At 46.6% G+C, this 4,892-nt stretch overlaps 2 pseudogenes; one reads left to right on the forward strand and one right to left on the reverse strand.

The window, feature by feature from the left end:
• Positions 1 to 1,874: 1,874 nt before the first annotated feature.
• LOC115302278 lies at positions 1,875 to 2,775 on the forward strand (annotated as a pseudogene).
• A 116-nt stretch (positions 2,776 to 2,891) lies between these two features.
• Positions 2,892 to 3,527, reverse strand: LOC115285807 (annotated as a pseudogene).
• Positions 3,528 to 4,892: the final 1,365 nt, after the last annotated feature.

The raw sequence follows: 4,892 nt of genomic DNA on the forward strand, positions 1-4,892 counted from the left end.
TTGCTGATTATATGAATTCATTTAAGACCAGAAATACAACTTGGGCACCTCTGTGCAAATACAAAAATGAAACAATATTTTAGCCAAAATGGTGGGAGAAAAACCCACCAAGTGTCCATTCTGCGAGCTCATCTCCTGTCCCCCTAAAATCCAAGAAGCTCTATCACTTGTTCTGTCCTTTCTTGCATATTTGTACTATTCCTTTTAAGTATTGTGTCCACCCTATTTTTCTACTAAACTTCAAGGGCTTGCAACTCTGTGATGAATAAAATATACCCTTTGACTTTTCACCGAGCAAGCTTTACACTTCAATCTTAAAGGATAATGAGCTCATTCTTTGTTAAATAAATTAGTTAAGTGAACTGTTCTTGTTTGTTATCACAAAGAGAGGTCAACCTACAGAGGCTTACATGAACTTGAAGTGTATCTCTCTGACAAGAAACAGCACAGAACTAAGTCGAACAGAGGAGGTAGACTGCCAAGCCTCCATAGCATGAGGCTTACATTTCTGGGTGCAAAGCAGCTACTCCAAATCTCAGGAAAAAGAGTATTCGGAGTAGAGGGCAATCTTCAAATGGCATGTTTCATTTCTGCTCATGTTGTTTAAGCTAAAATATGGCTTTTCGAGGTTGCAAAAGAATATGGAATATGTTTTTCTAGCTGAGTAGCCATATGGCCAACTAAATCTCAGGGGGAATCTGAAACTAAATGAAAGAAGGGGGTGATGGGCATTTATGAACATTTTTTCTGCCACATATTATGTTTCCATTGTAAACTTTTTAATTTCCGCTCATTGAAGCACTTTCCATTTATTTCTTAACTTGGTTAAGATCGCAAATCACTTTTGTTAGAACTCAAACTCTTCTGTATAATACGTGCAGCATATGTTGCCAAAGGTGATGCTCATTTTCATATTTTATCCTTGTTAACCTAAATATTTGAAACTGCATTATAACTTTACTTCCTAAATCACTTCTTTTTTTGTTATAAATTTATGTCATAACCTTCTACCTAAAAATGAGAAACTCTCATTTGTTCTCAGTCTTTACATTTGATCATTATTAACTTCAGACTAGAATCAATCTCTCAATCTTCCCCATAAATGACTTTTCATAAGTAGTGATATTAAAAAAGTATCATCTTAGCATAAATAAAATAACTTGTAAGCACTGATAAAACCTTGTGTCCATATTACACCACTTTGCTTGAAAGTCCAAATATCCTGAAGTTTAATTATTACGAATTCATGTGGAACCCTCACCTGGGCTACATCCTCACCTGCCCGTCCAACCTGGGCACGGGGCTGCGGGCAGCTGTGCACATCAAATTGCCCCACCTGAGCAAGCATGAGAAGTTCCTGGGGGTGCTCAAGCGGCTGCGGCTTCAGAAACGAGGCACAGGTGATGTGGACACAGCTGCTGTGGGTGGGGTCTTCCATGTCTCCAACGCAGACCCTCTGGGCTTCCCCGAGGTGGAGCTGGTACAGATGGTGGTGGATGGCGTGATGCTGCTCATAGAGATGGAGCAGTGGCTGGAGCAGGGTCAGGCATCGATGACCTCATGCTTGCCCAGGAGTGAAGCCCTGGCCTGCATCTGCCACCATCACCAGCCCGCCGCTTCCTAACTTATTGCCCAGGCAGTGCCCACCACACACCTTGATGTCTGCCGCTTGGAGGCTGAGCCCTTAGCCTTGCTGTAGAGACTTCCATCGCCCTTGGTAGAGTTTATTTTTGTGATGGCTAAGATGTTGCTGCTGCTGGTATAAACTAGGGTCTCCGCCTGCCGTGTAAAAAAAACAAAAAGTCGTGGCACTTGTCATGAAATAAATACTCCCTCCTGCACAGCCTTGTTCTTCTTCCCCTGGAAAACACCAAATGGCAAATGACGCTGGTGCTGTGGGAGGGCCCTGAGGGCCGGGGGCGGGGGGGGGGGGGGGGGGGGGGGGGGGGGGGGGGGGGGGGGGGGGGGGGGGGGGGGGGGGGGGGGGGGGGGGGGGGGGGGGGGGGGGGGGCTGCAGCGGCATCTGGGGTCAGGGCTGGGGCCAGGCCTTGGAGCTCGTGGAGGAAAGGCCGGGGACAAGGAATAGATGCCTGTCACCAACCTGGGCCGCCTGGTCAAGGACATGAAGATCAAGTCCCTGAAGGAGATCTATCTATCTGCCTATCAAGGAATCGGAGATCATTGACTTTTTCCTGGGGGCGTCCCTTAAGGATGAAGTCTTGAACTTTATACCTGTGCAGAAGCAGACCCATGCTGGTCAGCAGACCAGGTTCAAGGCGTCTGTTACGATCGGAGATTACAACGGACACGTTGGTCTGAGAATTAAGTGTTCCAGGGAGGCAGCCACTGCCATCTGCGGGGCCATCATCCCGGCCAAGTTTCCCATTGTCCCTGTGAGACGAGGCTACTGGGGAACAAGATCGACAAACCCCACACTGTACCGTGCAAGGTGACAGGCCACTGTGGGTCTGTGCTGGTGCGCCGCATCCCTGCCCCCAGAGGCATTGTCTCAGCCCCTGTACCTAAGAAGCAACCGATGATGGCTGGTATCAGGACTGCTACACCTCAGGGTTGCACTGCCACCCTGGGCAACTTCACCAAGGCCACTTTTGATGCCATTTCTAAGGCCTACACTATCTCACCCCTGACCTTTGGAAAGAGATGATGTTCACCAAGTCTCCCTATCAGAAATTTACTGACCGTCTTGTGAAGACCTACACCAGAGTCTCTGTGCAGAGGACCAGGCCACCACATAGTTTTGTGCAAGAAAAATAAAGCAAATTAAAGCTTTAAAAATATCTTAAAGTAACTTGTAAGCCTTTATTGGGGGGAATTCTGCACTGCAACTGCTTTAAATAACTCAAGCCCTGCCCACCCCAGTGCCTGGTGGCTCAGATGATCATCTCCAGCTGCCGGGTGTACCCTATGACCTGTTTGGCCAGTTTCGTGGAGGGGTTGGTGGTATCTTCTGGCTTCTGCTGCTGGCTGGCAAAGCTGTAGTAGTTGTTGAGGCCCAGAACCCACCCTTGCTTCCTGGCATAGTCCGTCATCTTTTTGGGTGTGTTGAAGAAGAAGATCCAGATGGCCTCGGTGAAAAGGATTTTCTCATATGCCTTCGGCAGGGATGTTGTGTTTGGCCAAGAAAACCTTGTTATAGCTGCCCTCCATCAGGTACTGCTCCAGGGACACAGGATGCTTGATGTACACATTGGTCTGGATGTCCTTGGCAGGCAGCCTCTCCAGCTCTGTGTGGAATTCAGCCACCCGGTTCTGGGACAGCAGGAAGAGGAGGTTGAGGCCCAGGAGCTGGTGCATGCAGGTTGACTTGGGGAGCTGCTCCTTGTAATCAAAGTAGTAGCATTTGAGCTGAGCCATGTAGCGTTAGAAGGAGGGGATGTCCTTGCACAGGATGCTCCGCTGGGCCTCAATCTCCAGAATGTCACAGGCCAGAATGAACTGCTGTTTGGCCAGTTTGGTCCTGTGGTCGGCAAGAAGTTGAGCTCCAGCAGAACCAACTTTTTTTTTTTTTTACCCATGCAACAAAACTTTTATTAATATATTGAATAGCTATTGAGAAAACCAGTGATTCAGCGATTACTGAAACTGGTAAGTTTTCAAACTTAAATTGGGGCAAATGACTAGAGTGCAGAGCAATGCCATCATTGGGCACTATGAATTTCCAGACTGAACAATTAACAGCCACTCCTCAGACAAAGAACCAGATAAACAGTGGACTCTTTCTGGATGTTGTAGTCAGAAAGAGTGCTGCCATCTTCCAGCTGCTTGCCTGCAAAGATGAGCCTCTGCTGGTCCGGTTGCAGGGGATGCCCTCTTTATCCTGGATTTTGGCCCATGTTACACTGGGCTCCACCTCCAGGGTGATGGTCTTGCCGGTCAGGGTCTTCACGAAGATCTGCATACGACCCCTCAGACACAGGACCAGGTACAGAGTCAACTCTTTCTGGATGTTGTAATCAGAAAGAATGCAGCCATCTTCCAGCTGCTTGCTGACTTTGCATCCTTCCAGTAGGCTCAAGACTGTGGATTCCAAGTATTCTCACCGAGTCTTCTTTGAAGTCACTAAAATCCCCCCTTTGGATACATTGAACCTGGCGGAGATTTTGAACTGCTAATTCTGAGGCTGCACGATGGCAGCAGCCACCAGGGCCAGGCAGGCATTTAAGTAAGCTGTTATTTATTCTGTCTTGGAATTTGTCTTTTATTCATTTTTCATTCTTTTTACTCTTTTGTTTGTAAAGTTATAAATACTTAAGTTTTATTTGTGAAAGAAAATAAATTACTGTTGTATTTAATTAGAAATTTAATAAAAAATTAATGTCAACTGTTTGAGTTAAATTAAAATGTTTAACTCAAGGGCAACTTGGATTTGTAAATCCTGACTATGAGTACTCAGACAAGACGCACACCTCAGGTGTAGTGAATAGCTTTGGGACAGCTTGCAGAGCTTAGCCAGTAGTCTAAGACCCCTCTTTTCATTCTCTTCCACTTTATCAATAGTGATAGCCTCCCCATGACTATTGTGAATGAAGTAATCCAGCCCACTTCATCCTTCACAATTGACTGGGCTGCAGATGGTGACCTAGTCCACATTGGAACAATCAGGACTTGATATCCAGGTATTTTTAAATGAAACATTGTGGAGAAAAAGGACAAAAGGAGATGGGAGTGAGAGGGATAGAGACTCATTGCACAACAAAGGTGAGGGGGACAGTTTGCAGAAAAACAGAATGAGCACATGACAAGAGAAAGAGAGTTGGAGAGAGAGAGGGACGCAGATCGTGAGAGACTATTGAATACTGAAAACGAACCGAGGGCTGAAGGGGGAAAGGGAGATGGTAATGGAGGAGGGCACTTGTGGGAAAGAGCACTGG

The sequence above is a fragment of the Suricata suricatta genome, chromosome 1 (assembly GCF_006229205.1).
Source record: "Suricata suricatta isolate VVHF042 chromosome 1, meerkat_22Aug2017_6uvM2_HiC, whole genome shotgun sequence".
Lineage (NCBI taxonomy): Eukaryota > Metazoa > Chordata > Mammalia > Carnivora > Herpestidae > Suricata > Suricata suricatta.